Source organism: Rattus norvegicus, chromosome 17, assembly GCF_036323735.1.
Source record: "Rattus norvegicus strain BN/NHsdMcwi chromosome 17, GRCr8, whole genome shotgun sequence".
Taxonomy (NCBI): Eukaryota; Metazoa; Chordata; class Mammalia; order Rodentia; family Muridae; genus Rattus; species Rattus norvegicus.
The window spans coordinates 54961655-54985978 of NC_086035.1; the positions used below are offsets into that span (position 1 = coordinate 54961655).

At 37.9% G+C, this 24324-nt stretch overlaps 1 pseudogene; it reads left to right on the top strand.

The window, feature by feature from the left end:
* The first annotated feature begins 957 nt into the window (after nucleotides 1-957).
* Nucleotides 958-19236, top strand: Ppia-ps2 (peptidylprolyl isomerase A, pseudogene 2; annotated as a pseudogene).
* Nucleotides 19237-24324: the final 5088 nt, after the last annotated feature.

Genomic DNA, 24324 nt, shown 5'->3' on the forward strand with positions numbered 1-24324 from the left:
AAAAAACCCCATGATTTCTAAATAGTATGTCTTTCAAAATCATATTTTATAGTAGTATAACTTGTAAAATGTCAATGTTGCCCAGAAGGTGAGAAAAATCTCGTATCTGAAATTTGCAAGGAAAAGTATAAATCAGCTTCTCCGATGAGCTGACTTTGATTATCTTTCTTGACGTGGCAGTTTGCATAGGAAAGGTATTTTGTTTCATTATAATGTTTCTTTTCCATTTGTCATGGATACAGCAATCAACCTGTGTACTAATACCAATTTCAAAATATGCTCAGGCTATAGATAAGGGTCAAAAGGAAGTCAAGGCAAACAATGCATGGAAGCTATTCTAGTATAAATAACAGTTTTAAACCTTTTCTCTTCATCTTGGCTTAATATTTTATATTTTCCTTTAGAAGAAAGTTTTTCAGATTAGTAATGATTCCTCAGTGTAAAAGTTTCTCTTAAGTAAGTTGTCTCACTTGGTCTATTATTTTTTGAGTATGGTACTACAAATTTTAGGTAAGAGTAGTAGGCCTGAACAACACATAAAGGAATTATAAAATATTTTTAACTACTTGCTCTGACCCAGTTAGAAACCTTTTTTTTTTCTTTTTTAGTCGAAAAAAAAAATGCTCTCATTTTGGTTATATAGCTTGTGGCTTTAAAATGCAGATAATCCCCAAACAGAAAGCATTTGAATAGATTTCGTTTGGGACTCTGCAAATCCAAAACCTAAAAATTTTCTTTTAATCCAAATTCTATTGTGTTAAGATTGGTTCTAATGCTTTATTATATTTTGGCTCCCCAAAAGCCACACTGACAGACCTGAGGGTCCCTGCCCCCAGGTGGCTTCAATTGATAATGAAGAATTGCCATACAGCCACTGGCTGGGCAGAAAGATGGAGTCAGGACTTCTATATTGCACAAGTGAGGGGCCTGGAGAGAAAGGAGAGACAGAGGATTGCCATGACGGTAAAGACCCGCCAGCATGTAAGAATCCAGGAAAATGGTCCTAGAGGTCACTTCCCCAGTTGAGTCTAGAGTAGCAGAGAAGAAATACAGATTTTTAAGATATTAACTCAGGAATACTAGAGGCGGTGTTTGTTAGCCATAGGGAAATTTAAAAATACCCAGCCATTAAGGTAATCAAGGCTATCAAAATTAGCTGGCATGTGTGTGTCTCTCATTCGAGAAGCCAGAGAACTCTTAGGCAGGTACACTCGTGTGACCCACCAAAGTGGTTTAACTCCCACATTAACATATATAATTTAATTAATATATATTTAATATTTGGAGCTATTAAAATTCTTATATATCCAACCATGAAGAGTCAGTTCAAGTAAGTTACAAGATTTGGGTAAGCAAACAAAACATGATTAAGAAAAGGGAATAATTTAAAAACTCTTCAGAACAGCATTGTATTTAGCATCTAATGGAAATATCCTATACTAAGTTTTAGGCTTCTCAGAAACTTGCTAGAATATATACACAGACATCTGTGTGGGTTAGGGTTTGGAGTTTGAAGATGAGTATCATCCAGCCCTTCTGAAATCCATATGGCTGAGTCCTCAGGAGAAGCTGATGTGTGTTTGATGTGGGAAATATAAACTCTAACAAAGAAAGCAATTTAAGTACCTGATGAGGTCCTTTCCAATGAAGCTGAAGGCAGTGTTTCTTGTCATTTCTTTTCCAAACACAAAATCACCTGACTTTAGTTTGTTTAGTTTGTCATCTCCCAGGAGCTCCCTGTGGAAACGTTCTGCAACTATATTGAATTTCTACCTAAAATTTACCTAAGTTCATTGAAATAATGTACAATATCTCCCTTTAGAAGAAATGGCCCATATAATCCTTCATATCTTACAGGACATAGAGAAGACACGTCAAAAGGAGACACGATGTTTTGAAAAGGGGGGTAGATCTAAGGGTTATGAGAGCTAATGGGAGCTTTGGTTAACAACAATTTTTATAGTGCCAGTTGTTAACTCAAACATTCCAGAGGGTTGAAGATGGTAGGCACAGTGAAAATGTTGCATAATAGACGAAATTTTGCAGATAATTTACATACTTGTCCAGTAAAATAAATTCCATAATCACCATGCAATTCAACAGAAATGCCCCAAGTAGAAGTATTTGTTTCTGATAGAATTATTCTTATAGGTAAGGCACTGGCTTCCTCACAAGGGAAGATTCTGATCCAATGGTAAAATATCCAAATTAGCACAAAGACAAATTTACATTCTTGTGTTGGAGACATTTGAATATAATCAAATTGTCGAGTTTCAAATGGCAGGTTCAGTAAAGGGAAATGACATTGTGTCCTACAAAATGACTTACTAGGGTTGTGTTTGGGACAAATAGGAAATATTAAGTATAACTTATAAGCTATTGTTGAAGAGGTCTTCCAAAATTTATAGTTTACCAAGCGATCCTTTTTCTGTTGTCTAATGAGTTAGATTCTGTATGTATTACAATTCCAACTTATGGGTATTATTTAGTTGGGCCTTCCATTTGGGCACAGCTAAGAATTATTTTGTAAGATTCTAACCATATTATCAGGTGTCTTTTTCTTGTGATGCCATTTGTTGAGTCTAAAGGAGAAGGAAAGATATTGAGTAGCCATAATTAGCAGGACAGATTCTCTTGGTGCATGCAGTTCTGTGTAGTGTGGCTCTTTTTGCTTCATTATATGCCAAAATATTAGTCTTTGCATATTTAGTGTTTGTTTTAGAATGTCCTGGAATTTTAATGATGGCTACTTTTTGGGCAAATGGATATCATCCAGTAATTCTGAAATCTGATGACTATTTTAAAATGACAGCCCAGAGGAAGTCATAAATTCTTCTTTGTCTCCCTCCACAGTATGCCATGGTGGTATAGCACTCCAGGTGCATTAGTCACTGCCTGTATAAATGCTAGCTTGTTTGCTTTGGACTCAATGGCGAGCTCTGGTGAAGGCTATGAGTTCAGCCAACTGCACAGATTTAATTCCAGGGTTACAACAAGATTGGCAGTAATTGCACATAAATACAAACCATCAATTAATAAAATCAATTATTTATTTTGACAGATTTCTCCAACAAACCCCTCCTATGGGAAAGAAGTCTATTTGTCATCTGAGTGAAGTCAGGTTTATTATCTTCTGATTCATCTGGTAAAGGAAGTAAGGCAGCAGGAGCAAAAGAGAAGTATCTCATAAGAACATAGGCTACTCCCTGACTAATGTTAGGTGTGATGTAATTTTAGCAGATGTTCTTAAGAATGAGACACATAAATGGTAAGAGAAGAGCACACAGTGACATCTTCTGTTGTTTTCAGTAAACAATAGTGGCAGGGATGGCTCTCATATAGAGAAGATCCTCTCTGGCTAATGCACTTATTACTGCCTGAAGTATTCTCCATATTTCTGAGTCAGCATGCCCAAATGCTTGCCCTTCTTTTTCATGAATGAAAAGGAAAAAGAGAAGATTATAGTGTAGATGCCCTAGGATCAGAGCCTGGTTTTAAGCAATGATTTTAATTGCTGCCTCTTTGTTGAATGTTGCATGTAATTTTAAAAATCACACTACCACCTTTCATAGGACCACGACTCTTGCTACCCCCTTAGCTCTGAGGATCAGCAGCTGCTGGCCTCACTCTCAATTTGCCTGTTCCTCCAGGTTTAACTCCATCACCTGCCAGCTACTATCTTTCCCTGGAGCTGGGATTGCCCTCCCAGGCCTTCCTGGCTAGCTTCACCAAGCTGACATCTACTGCTTCAGTTTCTCTCTTTCTTTGCCCACCTTAGCCCCATGGATGGAAAACACTACACAACTTTCTTATTTTAAAACGTGACAAAAAGCACAATTGCTGGGCCCAGAATCTCCTAACCTTATCAGCCAGCCTATGTCAGCCATCCACCAGTGGCAAACGGGGCCAGTTCTAGCTACTCCAAGATCTTACATGATTGTTGTATGCTTTTGGCTCCAAAACCTGGCCAGAAGGGCCCTCCTTTCCTCAAATCCCCTTTTCCTCCTGGGACCCAGAAGTCCCACCTTTATCCTTCTTCCAACAATTAGCTCCAGCCTTCTTTATTAACACAACCAAGAACCAATTAGGGGATCAGCACCTCCCCCTACACCTCCTCCTGCAGACCCACTTTTATGGTACTGGATTGTGCTTTCTAATTTTCCTATACTGTGGATGGATGATTAATGACTAGTTTGGAATCCAGTTCCTACAATAACCACTTAGTCCTAAGAAGACTTGTAATTGCTTTTTATTTTGTTTTGTGCTAGAGATTAGAAAATCTTTAATGGTAGAGGATTTCAGGATTTATCAGCAATCTGGAAGAAATTATTATATGACCTAAGAATCTAATTTATTTCTGGCAAAACTATATTTTCCTTTGATAATCCATGGCCCTTTATGCCTTGTTGGTGTAATACAAATTTTTCTTCATTCGAAATGTCTGTGTGTTTGCTTGGATGCAAAGAGAAATTAGACTCCTATGAGTGATGACACTCCAATAAGGGAGGACAAAAACAGACAGCAACAGATAAAGAAATAGTCCTATGTTCTCAGGGTAGAGTAGGATATTGTGCAGCCAGATTTTTCTTCAGGCTTCTGCCCAGGTGTGGTGTTTAGATTAAAAGTCTGATTAACTTATTGAGTCGATTTGAGACCTCCACAATGCAAGGAGCTTAGAGCCCATAGTCTCCAAGCCTTTCTCTCATCCACAGGAAACTGTCACATGGCTTTGGGACAGGACAAGGATTCTTTTTGATTCTGAGAGAGCAGCTACTTCTGATAACAATAGTCTTTCTTAAATATTTATTGCCACAGCTGAGTAGATCCAGCCCAGTGAAAAAAACATGAAATACCTTAGGGAAACTTGGATTGAAAGCTAGAAAATACAGTTTGGAAGGATGGCTTAGTGGATAAGAGTATATAATATGTGTGCACATGTGTGTATTTATGTGCTATATGTGCAAATTTTTATGTATGTGAATGTTTACATATTAATGTTATTGTGTGAATGTTTACATATTAGTTTATGTTATACATGTCCATACTTAATGTATCTATGTATATATTTCTGGAATTGTGCTTATATGCATGCTAAATAGGAATGTGTATGTAGTACATATATTGTGTATATCTTTGTACTATATGTGTGTGTGTGTGTGTGTGTGTGTGTGTGTGTGTGTGTGTGTATGTTAGTCATTCAAATAGTGTTTTGCACTTGAACTGGAGAGAACATAAAATAATTTTGACTTTTGTGGAAATTGATCTCAAAGCTGGTGCATGTAAAAGCACAGTATGGGTGAGCTAAAACCTGACCTAAGATAGAAAGTACTTCTAAGCAAATGAGTTCAACAACTGGTTTTAGGTGTTATTCAATGTTTATAATAAAAACCATTGCTATTATTTTCCACACAATTTTTACAATGGCAACAGAACTTTTCCCTAAATACTTGACAACTATTTACCCTTTCAAAAAATACCAGTAATTTACTTCAGTCCCAATTCAGTCAGTAATTGCACTCTCGATGTAATTACCGATCTTCCTAGTTCAGAGAATGTTGAAGAATTAGTTAAGTAAGGTTAAGAATACTTAAATGTAGTCTGTGATCGCCTTCCTAATTCGGTAGTGATTTTTCCCCAATTCAGTCAGTGATTTTTTTTTCGATTCAATAGTTAGTTTCCTTCCTAACTCAGCAATCCTTTCCCCGTTCACTTGGTGATCTTCATAATTCAGTGTGATGTACTTCCCAAGTCAGTGCAATCTTCTTCCCAAGTCAGTATGGTCTACTTCCAGATTTCAGTGTGATCTACTTCCCAATTCCCTCAGTGATTCCCAATTCCCAATTCCTAATTTCTAGCTCAGTGATAATTTTCTAGTGATATATTCCTGAAGTGAATGAACTTCCTTCAAATTCAGTCACTGATCTTCCCATTTCAATCACTGATATCCTATTAAGATCAGTTAGTGAACTCTTGCCCACTCTAGTCATTAATTTGTTTCCCCTGACCTCCTTTCCAATAGAGTCACTGATCTGCTTCCTAAATCAAGTAGTACCCTAAATTGTCAGTGATCTCCTTCCTTTCCAATTCAAACGATGATCACCCTCTGAATTCTTTAAGTGATTCATTATCATTACATATATTTGTCTTAATTTAATTAAGTTGCTAATTTAATTAGTAATCTCTGTCCCAATTTAATATGTGAAGTATTTCCCAATATAGTTAGTGTTCTTCCTAACTCACTCAGAAATCACATTCCTAATTCAGTCAGTGTCCAGCCCAATACAGTGAGTGTTATCCTTCCAAATTCAGTGATTAATGTACTTCCCAATTCAGTCATTATGTCTTTCCAAATTCAGCCTATGAACCTCCCAATTTATTCAGCAATCTTTCCATTTAGCTGATCAGAAGGTTCAGTAGATAATTTTTATGCTGAAATTCAGTCAGATACATATTTTTCAAATAAGTCAATGATTATCTTCTGAATACTTTCAGTGATTGATTTCCCAACCTAGTTAGTTATTTATCTCCTTAGAAATTCAGTCAGTAACCTCTTTCCCAATTTAGTCTGTGATTTCTTTCCAATTCATCAGTGTTCTCCTTCTGAGGTGGAATTCAATAAATATCTCCTATAGTCCTAGGCATTTAAATACCTGATCCCCAGTTGTTGGCCTTGTTTGAATAGGTTCAGAAGGTACAGCCATCCTGCAGAAATATGTCACAGACTATTTTTACAGGCATAGTTGTGGTTCAGCATGTGAGCTTTCAGCTTACTGCTTCATTCCTTGTGGCTGATTTCTGCCCCACCACCATTGACTCCATCACAGTGGAACCATAAGCTCAAATAAAATCTTTCTTCTACGAGTTGACTTGGCCATGTTTTTTTGTTTGTTTGTTTGTTTGTTTTTTTAATCATAGCAATAGAAAAGTAACTAACTCAGAAGTTGGTACCAGAGAATAGGATATTACTGTGAAGGCCAGACCTTGTATTTTGGAAGAATATAGAAGACTTTGGAACTTTGACCCAGAAAAGCAGTTAAACTCTGTAACCATGGCTTAATGGATTATCCTAGTAGGAGCCTGCAAGATACTGTAGAAAGCAATAGTGACTCAGTGAAGCTCAGTTTAGGCCTTCAAAGGAATGCAGGAATGTAATTCCACCTGGGAAAGCCCATTCATATGATAGCAAAGGATTTGGTTAATTTTGTTCTTGTCTAAAAAATTGCCTGAGGCTAATCTAAAAGTAATGTGCTAATTATTTTGGCAGAGAGTTCAAAACAACCTAATAGAGTCTAGTGGTTATTAGTAACCACTGTTATGCAAGACTACAATATAAAAGAGCAAATGGGAAGAAAGAACCAAAATAATATTTGGAAAGAACCAGCCAATTGGCAAATAATACTGCAGCTAAGACTTGTGCTGAAAGAGATAAGATTAGCACCCTTAACATAGACTTGTTGTTCTGCACTGGAATAAAAGGAAGTGTGCTCTTAGAGAAAGACCCTACACAAATAACCTCTAAATTTGCTCAAGCTACATTCCTGTCACCTGCTATCTCTATCCTGCCATCATGGACTCTGACCTACTGGAACACTAAGCCTAAACAAACTCTTCTATAAGCTTTCTTTGTCAGGGTGTTTTATCACAGCAGCTGTAAAGTAACTAAAACACCTTTCTAATTCAATCAGTGAGCTACCCAATTCAATCCATGATCTTCCCTATTCAGTCACTGATGTCCTTTCAAATTCAGAGAACTCCCTGTCAATTCAGACAGTGATTTCCTTATCGATGAAATTATTTTCTTCAATTCAGTGAGTTTCTTCACAATTCAGTGAGTCACTGTCTCATTCACAATTCAATAATAAGTCTTTGAAATTTAGTCAATAATCTCTCTTCCAGTTCAGTCAGTGAACATACTCCTATTTCACTCAGTCATGCCCATCCCGATACAGTCAATGATAATCTCAATTAACTGCTTTCCTTCTGAATTCAACCAGTGATCTATAACCCAATTTAAACATGATCCCCTTGATAATCCTGTGAATAATCTTCTTCCTTACTAGGTCACTTCACAACTGGTAAAAGATTTGCCCAATTCATTTATTATTGTCTGTTCTAGCTCAGATAGTCAGTGATCTCCTTTACAATCAAGAGATCTCTGTTACAGTTCACTGAGTGATCTCCTTCCCACTGCAGTCATAGATTTCTTCCCCTATTAGTGAGCAATCTTCCCAAATCAGTGCATGATCTTCTTAATTAAGTCATTTTCTTCTATTCCAACACAGACATTGATATACTTTCCAATTCCACCAGTGATCTCCTTCACAATCCAGTCATTTTGGACTGTCCCAACTGAGCCAGTGATAACCTTCAGGATTCAATAAGGGATCTCTGTCCCCTACAGTGTGTGTTCTCCTCAGTTCCTTCATTGTTGTATATACAATTCAGTGTCTTCATGTCATTCAGTCAGTGATCTTCCTAATTTAATCACAGGTCAAGAATCTGTTTCCTAATTCATCCTCTCATTCCTCATTCAATGTTCTTAACTTTTTTGTAGGATTTCATGTGAGTACAGTATTTATGTTGTTTACCTACCCCTCTTCTCTGTCAACCCTCCCCCCTTTGTGCACCACTCAAATCCCCTGATCACTCTAAAAGTCATGGCCTCTTTTGAATAACAATTAGGGGGTTCATCCCTGGGGAGATTAACTCTTCCTCTCTTAGCAATCATTTTTAACCTCTATCTTTTCATTTAAGGTGTGTCTCCCTGAGACTTCCTCCATGTTGTCACATCAACTGATGTTATCATTGTCTCAGTCTTAGGCAAGCAACCATATTGTTGAAAATTCACTGATGCACTCTCCCTGTCATATAAATAAGACAAGTCTTACAGCACATGTACTGGTCCTCTTGCTTTTACAAACTTTCTCCTCCCTCCATTATGTTTCCTGACTGAGCCTTATATGTAACCTTTGTACTGTAGATGTATCTATGCGGCTAGGAATCTAATGATCAGTTTTATGAATTTTGACCACTTGTGACTTTCTGTAATGTCTCTAACTGCTACAAAAAAATGCTTTTTTTATAAGGGGCTATAAACTACATTTAAAGGTAGGATGTTGAGCCCTTTGGACGTATCTCAGCAGGTGGCATAGCTGGCTCATGTGGAAGATCAACTTTTACCTTTGCAAAATTTCTAGTTGTTTCTAGAGTTTCTGTGTAAGTATTGAAATCAACTACTATCATCTGGTTGATGTTATTCCGTGTCTCTAATTCTAGTAGTATGTTTCCTATGAAATTGGGTAAACCAGAGCTTGGCACATATATGTTTAATTTGCAATCTTCTTGGTTAATTATTTTCTATCTCTTCTGATTAGTTTTAGTCTGATGTCTATTTCGTCAGGTATTAAAATAACAACAGCATCATCTTTCCTAGATTCCTTTTCTTGGGATAATATTTTCCATCCTTTCACTTTATGATGGTGTCCATCTTTAACGCTGAGTTTCTTACAGACAATGGAAAGATAAATTTTGTTTCTTAATGTATTAGGCTAAACATTTTAGTTAGGGAGCTGAGGAAGTGATAATAGATTGAAGTTTGAAGAGGATAGCTGGCTGGATTAGGACAACAGTGTATGACCTGGGAAGAACCATTCATAGCATTGGAGAGGAAATCGCTGAGTCAGATCACTGACTCGAATGGGGAGAACAATGCTGAATGAACCAGGATGAGTGCACTGACTATATTATGAAAGATATATTATGAAATATATAATCTTTAAAATTATTATTCAAAGCTTGTTCTAGTCATTTTATTGTTTGGTATTTTTTGCTAGTTATTTTAGTTGTACTATGTGTTTCTCAACTATAGCATCATTATTTCTATAGTCTCTTGACTAAGCTTACTCCCCTTTTCAATCTGAAATGTTTTCAGTATCCTCTGAAAGGTTGATTTGGTGGACTTGAATTCAATAAGCTTGCATATATCATGGAAATATTTTTCTTTCTTCATCAACTATAGCAGATACTTTTTCTGAGTTTGATGGCCAGCATACAATGTTAGCATCAGTGGTCCTTGGACTTTGGGAATATCACAGGCAGTGGTTGTCATATTGGGCTGGCAAATAGGATAAACTAAGATTTGTCTGGGGATTTCAGAGGGTAAAGGTTGACTAGAATTAGGCAGACTCAACAGACTGGATCGGAGAAAGGGTATTCAATCAAGACTATGTCTAGAAGTTGTATGTGATGCAGGTTGGGTAAGATTGTGTAAATTCCACTCTCCCTGTCTCCAATCTCTACCCCAATTCAGTCAGTGTCTTTCAAACTTAATGAATTAACTCCTAATTTAGTCTATAATTTCAATCTCAATTCAGTCAGTAATCTTCTCAATTTCATTTGTTATCTCAGCCCCAATTTATTGAGTAATCTCCTTAGAAAATGAAATCAGTGATCTTCTCAATAAAATCAATAGCTACATCTGAATTTAACCATGAATATTCCTATTTCAGTGATTGATATCCTTCATACTTCAATGATTTCCATTTCAATCATAGATATCCTTCCCAACTTATTGAATAATTCCCTTCTCAACTCAGTGAGAAATCTCCTTCCTAATTCAGGGAGTGATTATAATCTCATATCAATTACTGATCTCCTACCACTTTAGTGAGTGATTTTCTTCCTAATTCCATCATTGTTGTCTGTCTCAATTCAGTTATTTATCTCTTTATCAATTCAGTCAGAATTATTGCCAAGTCACTGAATGACTTCCATTGCAATTCTGTGAGTGGTCTTCTTCCTAATTCATGGAATATTCACTGTCCTACCTCATAGATCTTCTTCCCACTTCAGCAACTAATCCCCTCTGAAATTCTGTGAATGATCTCCTGCCCAAATAATGCTCCTTGCAGACCCCTGCATTGTATTTCTGTCAATGATCTCTTCAATTAAGGAGGGATTTTTCTCCCTAGTTCTGTGAGTGATTTTTTTCAATTCAGATATCTGCTTACCTAATTAGTCTGTATTATCCTTCAGTGAATTATTTACTTCCAGGTTCAGCCAATAATCTTCCCAATTCATTCAGTGATCATTTTCCCACTTCATTGAATGACATCCTTCCAAATTCAGTCATTGATCTCCTTCCAAGTGTGTCAGTGATCTGAATTCAATGACCATTTCCTCATTTCCATCAGGGATCTCTGTGCCATTTCATTAATTATCTCCTTCCCAATCTATTCTGGTATTTCCTTCCCAATTCAATTTGTGATCTTTCTAATTCAGGAAATAATCACTGTCCCGCTTCAGTTATCAGTGTTCTTAGTCCTTCTGTGAATGAATCCTTTGCCAGTGAGGAATCTCCTTCCCGTTTAAGCATTGGTTTTCCTACCATCTCAGCCAGTGATCCTCTTCCCCAACTCAGCAGGTGATTTCCTGCTTAATTCAGTCCTTGTCTGCTTCAATTCCTCCCATTATATCTTTCATAATATAGTCAGTGTACTCATCCTGGTTCATTCAGCATTGTTCTCCCCATTCTAGCAAGTGATCTGCTTCCCATTTCACTCAGCGATTTCCTCTCCAATGTTATGAATGGTGTTCTTCCCTGGTCATACCTGTTGTCCCAATCCAGCCAGCTATTCTCTTCAGACTTCAGTCTATTATCACTTCTCAGTTCACTCACTCATCTCTTTTCCTATGTAATTAATAGTCTCATTCCCAACTCAACCAGTGATCTTCCAACTTCCATAATGCTCTTCAGAATTATGGAAGCATTTCTGACTTGTTCAACTGTCCCCACCATGGTGCTTAGCAGGCTCCTTAGTTTTCTTTTTTAGACTCACAAAGGTGCATCACGTGCTCTCTCAAAAAGCCAATTACATTTTTAATGCAAAATAGAATTACTGAACGAGCTAAAGCTACTTTCAAGTCCCCCCTTCAATGCCATACATAAGAAGCATGAAGATATACTATCTGGGTGGGAAGTTTGAGCATTCCAGATGGCCACATGCTACCTGAATATAAAGCAAACTGTAACAGGAAACCTGGATTTGATTGTAAGAAAAGAGTTTGCATGCAGCAAAAAGAATCTGGCCAGAAAACAATCAGTCAGCAATTTTACAATCTCAAGAACAGAATGCTCCTATAGCTGACATGAAGCATAAAGCATGTAGTGAATGAAATCCTGGCAGTAATGTGTTAGAGCTCTTCTACGGTGCTGAAACTTCAGAGCGTTCATTTTTCCCCCAATGTCAGCACTTCTTTTTCAATGCCCATATTTTAAGTTCACATTTGTTCATTGTTTACATCTGGAGCACAGGTGAACCTTGTCCTTGGCCCTTTCTTGACTCTGTTTCTAGTCTCTTCCCATTCCTATCCTTCAGCTCTCTAGTGTCTTACAACAATGTATTTTTCTAGTGTCTGATACTGCACCTGCACTATACTTCTCATAAGATGTTTGAAGAAAGATTAGAGAATGAATATCCATTTTTGCCTGACATAAATGAATGAATGAATGAATGAATATAAATAAATAAATAAATAAATAAATAAATAAATAAATACTGCCTTTAGCCATTTAGCTCAGTTCTTAACCTTGCTGAAAAGGGCCATGATAAAAATTCTTGGACTTTTATCAGTAAATTCTAGCTTCACATGTTACTAGGTATGGTGGTTTGAATGTGTAATGTTCCTCATAGACTCATATACTTGAATGCTTCATTTGCAGCCGATAGTTCTGTTTGGAAAGGTTGTGTTACCTTTAGTAGGTAAAGCTTGACTAGAGAAAGTAGGGAGCCTTCAGATGGGCCTAAAAGTTTTATACCCCAAGTCCAATTCCTTCTGTTCATACTCTCTGCTTCAATATTGCATGTGCAATGCATCCATTTGCCTTTTACTCATACTGCTATGGCCTCCTTCCCATGGAGGATTGTACCCCTTTAACTGGGAGCTAAAAGTGCACATTTGCTCCCTGAAATTGCTTATTGTTGGATATTTGGTCATAGCAACAAGAAAAGTCAATAATACAATGGTCTAATGATATTCACAAAAGCAATACTTTGCTTGAAAGAGGAAATTTAGCTGTAGAGAATGATAGATAATATCCATGCATGGACTGCTGGGACCTTTGTGGAGTAAACTGTGGATCAGTGTAGAGCCATCATCCCAAAATATAGTGTCAGGTTAAAAAAAAAAGAAAGAAAGCATTAAATTCAGTAAGAGAGTTAAAAATAGAAAATGTTGTGAAAAGAGAATGGTCTAGAATCTAGAATCTATTCCAGAGACAATAGTCCCAATTAGAGAACTCTCTTCTCTCTATGAGAGACTAACTGGGAAAGGTCAGAACCATAACTTAAGATAAAGAGTCTCAAAAAAAAAGTACCCACTGTACTTTTAGTAACAGACATTTTAGGGAACAAGAAGGAGGAGAGTAGAATGGTGGAGCAACAAAGGAAAAATACACAAGAAAATTGCTTTTAAAAGAGTCCTCTTTCATCAGATTCTCCTGCATCAGACAGTTTAGGAGTCAAAAGTCTCTCCCTGAATCACACACTTTGGAAATCCAGAGCAAGTTTTAAATGAAGTATACTTTGAAGCCTGGGCTTCTGAATACTTTTTTAAAAGTTCAAAAGTCTAATTAAGAACTAGGTGCTGTTCAGCTAGGTGGAATTCTTAACTGAACTAATAGTCTAGACTGGACCACATAGACATAGACTAAATATACATGTTACAACCCCTGAAAATAATCCTCAGAGGCATGACCAATATTGATTATCAGATCTATAAAAGACCACTCAGAAGAGGAACCAGGCAAGAGAGAACCCTGATGCAGGTCTCTTCCCTCTATTCTTGTATTTTCCTTATTTGATATCTAAAGGCAATGTGCTAACTTCTTTTATGTGTCAACATGGTACAAGTAGAGTCATCAGAGGGGTAGGAGCATCAGTTGGGAAAATTGCTTCCATGAGATCTAGTTGTAAGGTGTGTTCTCAATTAGTGATTAATGGGGGAGGGTCCAACCTGTGGCGGTGGCACCATCCCTGGGCTGGAGGTCCTAGGTTCTATAAGAAAGCAGAGCAGGCTGAACAAATCTTCTAAAGCAAGTCTGTAAGCAACACCTCTCTATGGCTTCTGCAGCAGCTCCTGCCTCCAGGTTCTAGCCTGCTTGAGTTCCTCTTCTAACTTACTCAAATGATGGATTATGATCTGGAAGTGAAGGTGAATAAACATGTTTCCTTCCCGACTTGCATATAAGTTATAGTGGTTTTGCTGCGGCAACAGAAACCATAACTAAGACAGTCAATTTTGTGAGTGAACTTTGACTGCTTTGTTTTTCTCCTTTTTCTATTGCAAATTCTGTGTATGTGCGTGCCTGTGAATTAAACATGTACAGGTGAATTCGTATGCTCACAGTCGCCAGAGGCAGTGCGTTCCCTGCAGTAGGAGCCACCCAGTATGGATGCTGGGAACCAAACTCAAGTCTTCTACAAGAGCAGTACACACTCTTACCAGTTTAGCCATCTTGCCAGTTTCTTTATTTTGTTGTTGTTACTGATTAGTTTTCCCAAAGAACACATTCATGAGTGCATTGAGTAGAATAAATAACATTAGGGCAGTAAGCGAGCAAATAACAGTAAGAAAAGTATAAACATAACAAAACAACAGGAATTAATGTACACTTTTCAGTAATAATTATGAGTATTAACTGTCTAAATTCTCTAAGGAAATAAACAGCCTAATGGATTGATTTAATGGGCAGAGATTTTTTTTGCTGCCACAGAGACAAATCAAACTCAACTTTGTGGTAAAAGAATGAGAAAAAAATATTCTAAATTACTCAACACATACTTTTTCCAGTCATATTCATTGCTTCTCTATTTACAATAGGTAGGAAATGAGACAATTTGAATGCCCTGCAACCATAAAGATAGTGAAAATGTGGTCATATGCCCCATAGAATATTTTCAGTGGTAAAGAAAGATGAAATCATATACTTCTCAGGTAAAAGGATGAAGCTAGAGATCATATTGAATGAAGTAAGCCAGACCCAGAAAAACTAATGTTACATGTCCTCTGTCATGGAGACTCCTAGCTCTAAATCTTCAGATGTGAATATACCTTTAGAAGGTTCAGAAACCATGAAAGAAAATTGTACCATTGCCAGGATAAAGGGATTGAGGAGCAAAAGAGAGGAGATAGCAGTATGTAAGTGACTTGATCAAGAAAATGGGAAACAAGGGCTCTTTAGGGAGGAGAGGGAGATGAATACAGAAAAAGGGTAAGGAGGCAAAGGGGACTAACAGTGATCTGATGGGAAAGGGAGCCTTTAATGAAAAGGTAGGGAGGTAAATACAGAAAAAGGTAAGAGGAGGGTAGATGAAAGGTAGGATTTATGAAAAATTATACTGTTAAAAAATCAAGAACACATAATTATATAATTACATATACACATATGCACATGTAGTTTTAATAAATGTTTCTCATCTCAGGAAGCAGATGATGCTGCCTCAAAGAGTCAAAGACCACTGACCAAAACCTAATACCAGGCATGATGAGAAGCTCCCTTTTGAGTTGTTGGCTAGGTGTCTTCAAGAGACTACCAAAACAGTTATTGCTGTTGCCCTTGGTTGCCCTTCAGAGGTAGAAGGTAAATCCCTTATCTGAATGTCCTGAAGACTAGCTTTCACGGTATCAGAAGGCATGATGCAAAGAAGGGACAGAACTAACAATACTATCCAGCTACAGTGTCTATTAACCATCACAATGACCATTATCACTAGTGGTGCTAATGACACACATACCTTGGCAGGAAGCAAGAGCTCTGTAATTAGAGTTAATATCTACTCAGCAAGAGGGAAATATTGCCTGGAATTGGAAACCTAGCTAACTATTCAGTACTATTGAAGTTATAGAAAAAATCTACAAAGAGTAACTGGCTAAACTGGCCTAATCTTGAGCAACAATCTATAAACACTTTTTCTTATACTTACAGATAAGGGTAATCTTCCCCCTCATCAAGGAAACTTTCCTTTGAACACATAGAGACTAGTACAGAAAAGCGCAGTCAATGAAAATGCATAGTTGTGAACGCCATTCTCAATGGATACACCCACAGAACACTCATGGAGTTAATGCTTAGAGAACATTGAAAAAAAGGGGGATGAAATAAATCAGAAGATCAAGCAGTTTGCTGAGATGTCTCCTGGTGATGTCATAAGCCCCATCCATAAAGCCTTACTAACATGACTGTCCAAACATGAGCTGAACAAGGAAGACCCCAATGAGCATGCCAAAAGAACAGAGAAAAGCCCATAGGGCCTTAACCCTACACAAAACACTAGAGGCAAGTGAGGAAAGCTGGAAGTGGGAGAGGTGGGCTTCTCCATAGAAAAGTACACCAATGATTTGTCCATTGCCAAATGGTAAGCCCTGGAAACACTAATATAGGCATCATTATATGGAATGAATAGGTTCCATTTAGAAATAATTGGTTGTACACATATTTATTTACATGTAATAACAATTATTAAAAAGGGGGTGTGATGGTTGTATATGCTCAGCCCAGGGACTGGCACAATTAGAAGGTGTGGTCCTGTTGGAGTAGGTGTATTAGTGTGGGTGTTGGCTATAAGGCACCTCACCCTAGCTGCCTGGAAGCCAGTATTCTGCTAGCAGCTTTCAGATGAAGATGAACTCTCAGCTCATCCTGCTCCATGATGGCCTGGATGCCGCCATGGTCTTGCTTTGATGATAATGGACTGAACCTCTGAACCTGTAAGCAAGCCTCAATTAAATGTTGTCTGTATAAGACTTGTCTTGGTCATGACTTCTGTTCACAGCAGTAAAATCGTAAGACAGAACTCCTGGTACCAGGAGTGGAGTATTGCTGTGATAGGCCTGACCATGCTTTTGTTGGGAAGAACGTGGATTTGGGGACTTCAGAAAGCAGTAGAACACTTTGAATGAGCTTAATGGGTATACAAATAGGTATATAGAAGACTTTGTTGTTCAATATGATTTGAGCTATACAGTCCTGGCCCAAAAGGTTTCAGTGGAGAAGAATTTCAAAATATGGCCTAGAGACTATTTTTGTAGTATTTTGGTGAAGAATGTGGCTGCTTTTTGTCCTTGTCTGGAGTCTGCCTGGTCTAAGGTAAAGAGATTTATATTAATTGCATTGACAAAGGATGACTCAAAAAAGTCCAGCAGAGACTTTGTTCTCTGGTTAAGTCTCGTGAAGAGCATTTTGAATAAGTGTAGCAAGCCTAGAAAGAAAAAATACAAAATAAATGGTTTAAGTATTACAGGAGCCCCTTTCTGCTGGGACAGACTGCTAGCTAGTCTGCTCCCCAGAACAGACTATATCCTGAGACATACCAGAGGATAATGGACTGAACCTCTGAACCTGTAAGCCAGCCTCAATTAAATGTTTTCTTTATAAGATTTGCCTTGGTCATGATGAGAAAAGGGACTGTGATGGTTTGAATATGCTTGGACCAGAAATGGCACTATTTGGATGTGTGGCCTTGTTGGAGTAGGCACGACACTGTGGGAGTGGGCTTTAATACCCTAGTCCTAGCTGCCTTCAACTGATGCTATAGAACTCTCATCTCCTCCTACACCGCACCATCTAGATGCTGCCATGTTCTGGCCTTGATGATAATGAACTGAACCTCTGAACCTGTAAGCCAACCTCAATTACATGTTGTCTTTATAAGATTAGTTTTGGTCATGATGTCTGTTCATAGCAGAAAAAAAACAAAACACTAAGACAGGGGGTCATGAAATTTAAAGAGTCAGGAGGACTTGGAAGGAGGAAGGAAAATAGAAAAAATGTGGTAATCTCAAAAAATAAAATGAACCCATATAGGATTTAGTGCCTGGAGTCATCTGAACATGTTCCTACATCCAGGCATGCTCCTGATTGAATATTTCCAGAATTTAGTATTTTATTCTTATTTTGAATAAACTTTTGGTGGTTTTGTTTTTTGAACATATAAAAGCATATAATCTAATCAAATGAAAATATAAAAAGTGGATGTAGCAATCTAATAAAACAATACAGACATCAAAACTAGTCAGAAGAAATAAATTAATAAATAAATGAATAAGGTCATTACATAATTAATAAGGGCACAATTAATCATTAAGATATCACAACTCTAAAATTATATGTAACAAATATTAGCACACTTAGTTTTATAAAAAAAATAATAATACTGGGTGTAAAGATATAGTCTGACCTCAACGTAAGAGTGTTGATTTCAACACCCTACTTTCACTAATAGATATCACCCAAGTAACATTACATACAAAGGATGTTACGTTTCAAATGGGGTTGTCAGCTATAGAATATTTGGCCCAAAGGCTACAAAACACATATTCTTTTCAGAAGCCCACAGATCTATCTCTGAAATATATCACATTTTAGGATACAAAGCAAGTCTCCACACAGCAAAATCAGAATAAATTCCTACAGTCTTTGTGTTCATGAAAGACTACAACTAGAAATCAAGAGCAAAAGAAAACAAAGAATATGTGCAAAACCTGTGAAGTTTGAAAACAAGTATTGAATAATGAATAGCTCTTTGAAGAAACTTGGAAAGGGAATGAGAGTGATTAAAACTTCCTAGAACTGACTGTAAAACGTACCAGATCCTATGGTATCCAATGAAAACATTTCTAATAGAAAAGTTTATACCTATAAATGTCTATATAAGAAAACATCTGGCTTTGCAGACGCCCTGTCGCTTTTCACTGCTTGCTGCAGACATAGTCAATCCTGTTCTTCGACATCACGGCCGATGGCGTGTCTCCTTCGAGCTGTTTGTAGACAAAGTTCCAAAGACAGCAGAAAACTTTCGTTTCTCAGAGCACTGGAAAGAAAGGATTTGGCTATAAGGGTTCCTCCTTTCACAGAATTATTCCAGGATTCACGTGCCAGGGTGGTGACTTCACATGCCATAATGGCACTGGTAGCAGGTCCATCTACAGAGAGAAATTTGAGGATGAGAACTTCATACTGAAGCATACAGGTCCTGGCATCTTGTCCATGGCACATGCTGGACCAAACACAAATGGTTCCCAGTTTTTTATCTGCATTGACAAAACTGAGTGAGTGACTCGATGACAAGCGTGTGGTCTTTAGGAAGGTGAAAGAAGGCATGAACATTGTGGAAGCCATGGAGCATTTTGAGTCCAGGAATGGCAAGACCAGCAATTTCCGACTATGGACAACTCTAATTTCTTTTGACGTGTGGGCATTTTACCCATCAAACCCTTCATTCTGTAGCTCAGGAGAGCACCCCCACCACATCTGCTTGCAATACCCTGTAATCTCTGCTCTCACTAAAGTTCTTTGGGTTCCATATTTTCCTCATTTCCCTTCAAGTCTAGCTGGGTTGCAAATTTAAGTTTATGATTATGAATAAAAACTAAATAAGAAAAAAAAAGAGAAAACATCTGACAATAAATGATGGTGAAGACGTGGGGAAAAGAGAACCCTTATTAACTGTAGAATTGCAAACTGGTACAGCCACCAATTAGTATGGAGAAGTCTCAAAAAGCTAAGAGCAGAACTCTCCTTTGACTCAACTATGTCACTGCTGAGCCTGTACCCAGAGGACTCAACATTCTGCTTCCCAGATGCTCACTCAGTCATAGTCATGTGTACACTATTCACAACAGCTTTAAAATTGGAACAAGCTAAATGTCTGTCAACTGATGAATAGGTAATGCAGATGTACACATATGCAGTGGAATTTTATTCAGCTGTAAATAAACATAAAACCATAAGATATTCAGGCAAATGAAAGGAATTACAAAACATGAAAGTTAGTGAGGTAACACACCCCCAGAAAGAAAAATGCCACAAGCATTCTCTTATTTGTTGCTCTGATGTTACCTCAGAAACTGAAAGTAGGTCCCACTGCTGAAGAGATCACGTACTTAGGATGTAGGACTTAGATAAAATGATAGAACTAATCTGAAGGTCGCTCCCTTTAAGAGTAGCTAAGTCTTGTAGAATCGCAAGACACTATGCAAGCTTCGAAGAAAAGAAATTAGAAGTTCTACAGAGCTATAAAGTCAGCAAACAACAACAAAGATATGTGGATTGCTGTCTATCTGCAGGGGAGGGCAGGCACAAGATAAGGTGAGAGCCTGTGATTGGACAGTGGAAAAGGAAGGCGGGCTGAGAGTTTTAGAAATGAGTACAGAAAGACAGAGGAAGGGACAGAGAGTGGGAGACAAGATGGAACCCATAGGAGAGGAAAAGAAGCCAAAACCCCATAGTCCTGAGAGCCGTAAGTACTGGGGATTCCTTAGATAGATGATTAAATATTAAGTAGGGAGCGTTTGCCCCATCGAGGTGTGTAGCTTGTATTAATATCAATTGAGTTTTGAGTTTATTGTGCAGGCATTTTGTGGCTTGAAAATTTATTTTTTTTTGTTTTTCTTAAAGAGTTTTTATTTTGATAGAGAAAATACATTCTCAACATTAAATGAGCATTGTTCCACTTCTGAGGCTGATGTGAACACAAAACAGTCAATTACTGCTTCCAGAGTTAAGCCAGTGCAGCCAACACAAGACAGAATTCAGGCAAAAACCACTGCACCCCAGCAGTTACAGCACCAGTTTTATCCCTCTCAACAGTTTATGCAAATGGAAAACCCATCTCTCAAAGGGCTAGCAACTCAACTAGCCCTTGTCAACTAGCTGTTGTCAAGCAACTCAACTTCTACACATGTTCAAGTATATTCAGAGGATATATTACTGTATTGAATGGCAAAAACTTAATTTTTTACATGTTAAGATGTACAAAAAAGTTGGAAGGATTTCATGGGATGGTCTAGAGGCATAGTACTTTGGCAAATACAAAAAAGAAAAGGAAAGAATTCAGTGTCAAACCAAGAGAACTTATATTGAGTATTAAATAACAAAACAACCCTGCAATATTTATTTTCCAATTCCTAGAACTGTAAAAAAAAAAAAAAGCTAAAACATAAAACTTATAGTCTGGATGTGAGTTAGTACAGAAGCACTAGAACTCTAAATAAAAAGTTTACAAAACTTCTCTGAACACAGATGTGTCTCCTTATGAACTACATTCAGTTTGTAGAAAGACACAGAACCACAAGGTCAGTAATAGTCAAGAAGTATCTGAATTACTTCCAGTTTTTAACAAAATAACAAATACTGCTTTTAGATGTTTATACAAGCCACTTAAATTTTAGGTTCCGATTTTAAGTGTCCCCTCATCCTATGGAGGGCAGCATGAGCATTTCGTTTGTTTATGTTGAATGTTAAGTGATTCCATACATGAAAATTTAATGTATGTCACGTACGTTAGGTATCTAATGCCCTAAAAAAAATGTTAATCAGGACTTTTCAAATATTCTGCTATACGTTTAGGCAACGGTTGCTATTATGAAGTTAGAAATAAAAAAGAATTTCTTTCTCTCCTTTTTTTCCTTTCTTTTTTTCATGTGGAGGAGCTTATTGGAATGGCAGAGACAAGGGGACAGGTTTAAGAGGGAGAAGAGAAAAAAAGAGAGAAGTAGAGAAAAATTAGAGGCCAGCTATGAGAGAAGGGGGGAAGGGAATGGAGAGAGAAAAGACAGAGGGGAAGAGGGCAGGAGCAAAAGAGCAAGAGAGGAAGAATTTCTTGGTTTACAAATCAAAGCTAAGATAGTAAAATATTCCTGTTCTAAAACCATGTGGCCAGTGAAGGTAAAAAAGCAGACGAATGCCTGTGTTAGTCTAAATGTCCTGACCGAGTTGTCTTGTATGACCTGATTAGGCTGAGGAAGGGACTTAACCTTGCGGCCGCGTGCGTGAAAAAGAAGCCAGCTCACCTCAAGCCTGAGAATTTACTAATATAAATCTGACTGCTAAGTTACAAGCCTCTAGAATCAGAGAAAGAACTGGAAGAGCTTGAAGGGGCTCGAGACCCCAAAAGTACAACAATGTCAAGCAACCAGAGCTTCCAGGGACTAAGCCACTACCTAAATACTATACATGGACTGACCCTGGACTCTGACCCCATAGGTAGCAATGAATATTCTAGTAAGAGCACCAGTGGAAGGGGAAGCCCTGGGTCCTGCTAAGACTGAACCCCCAGTGAACTAGACTATGGGGGGAGGGCGGCAATGGGGGGAGGGTTGGGAGGGGAACACCCATAAGGAAGGTGAGGGGGGAGGGGGATGTTTGCCCGGAAACCGGGAAAGGGAATAACACTTGAAATGTATATAAGAAATACTCAAGTTAATAAAAAAAAATAATAAAAAAAAAAGTTACAAGCCTCTAGAGTTTTGATTTTTCCTGGTTAAGGGGATTCATGACAGCTAACCACAGGATGGATGGCTGGGAATGTGAACAGAATCCAGAGCAAGAGAACCACAAGATGGGTGGTTGCTGCATGGGGTTAGTTAGCCATGAGGCAGTGAGATCACCAGGGCCAGAGAAGCCGGCAGTAGTGTGGGACTCATATTTTATATTTCATGCTACAAGGATATGCACGGCAATATCTACCTAAGGCTTTTATGTTGGAAGGATCCAACAGTCTTAATTAGAATTAAGTTCCACTCAATCAGATGAATTAATACCGATAGTCTTAAATATAGCCAGCTACCTATGGATAGTGAGGTCATGGGCCCTACAGGAGAACCTATAACTGTTAGTTTCCCAAACAAGTGTAATTCCTACCATTCTAAATAACTATTCTCATATCCACACAGATGAAAATAGCAACCACTATCAAAGAAGATTCTATTTGCACTAGATGGAATCTACCATAGAAATCCACAACTGGCCAAAATACAGAGAAACACTGAATGCAGTAAGCCCGGGCCATTTGACACATTTACAGAATAACCCCTAAACCTAAGGACTAGGGGGCATTATAAAAAGTGGAACAGAGAGTTGTAAGAACCAGAAGACCACGATGTCTGCTACAATGTATGATGGGGAATTAATTGCACCAGTGAAATATTAGCTATGTTCTTTCCTAAACAGAACTGACATGAAGGCAACTTCAGCTGATATGACAACATAAATAAAGGAAACCTCATGGAACCTCTTCTCTAGATGAAGATTTATAAGCAATTATTGGCTGCTTAAGAGGGAGAATAATTCTCCTCTAGGGAGATACCTCTGATACATTATAAAATCCCAAATGGTCAGCCCTAAATATTTGTACATATAAACAGCATGAAATAAACTCAGCATAATATAGAATATAGATACATAGAGGAGGGAGGGAGGAAGGGAGAGAGGGTGTGAAAGAGGGGAGGGAGAGAAAGAGAGAAAGAGTGAGAGACAGAAACAGAGAAAGGTAGGAAGGAAGTAGGAAGGAAGGTAGGAAGGAAAGGAGGGAAGTTATTAGATGTCTGTGACAATGATAATTAAAGAAACAGAGGTCAGGAACTTGAAAGTTAGGAGACACAAGGAGTTGGAAGTGTTAGAGGATATAAATGATGTTGTACATGAAATTCTTCAAAAAAGGTTAATAATGAGAAGTCAGAGAAAATCTGAAATAAATAACTTGTTGATGTACCAAAAGGTCTAAGACAAATAAGAACAAATCAATAGAAGGAGTTCAATAATGTATATCTGGGCAGAAATTAGTGACATAAAAATTAAAAGAATTAATGAAAAGATAAACAAAATCAACAAACTATTAGCGAAAGTAGCCCAAAGAAAAGGAGACTACATTTAAATTAATAAAATTAGAGATGAAAAGCAGAAACTATAAAAGATATCAAACAGATTCAGAAAATTATTCGGGAATATTTTGAAAATATAAATTCTAGCAAATTAGAAAACACCAAACTGAATACATTTCTAGAAAGGCATGAGTCATTAAATTTAAAATACTCAAATACAAACTACTCAAGTGTCTCTACGAGAGAGATGAGTTGAAGCAGTAATAAAAGCTCCCCAAGAAAACAGAAGGAGGCCCAGGCTAGGTGCTCCATTCTCCTGAATGCTGCAGCTGGAGAAGAGTGGGACAGATGTACCTCACCCAGGCTCCCTCAGCCAGCTCTCCCACATTGCCGAGTTAGGAAGCAGGGCCAGTAAAGTAGGAGAGCTGGCACTGGTGGCATGGGTACATGAAGCAGAACAACACAGAAATCACTCTAACCCAGATCCAGGGCTTTGCGATGGCCCACCCTAACATCTATGCCATCTATGAACTGCTAGAACACATGAAGGGGTTGGTCCTGCAAAACCAAAGCTGCAGGATCTCCATGACTCAGGGCATCAAAGAGGAGTCCTGTTGAGGATCCAGTATTGATAGTGAAGCAGAAACCAGAGTCCTCAAAGCAGAC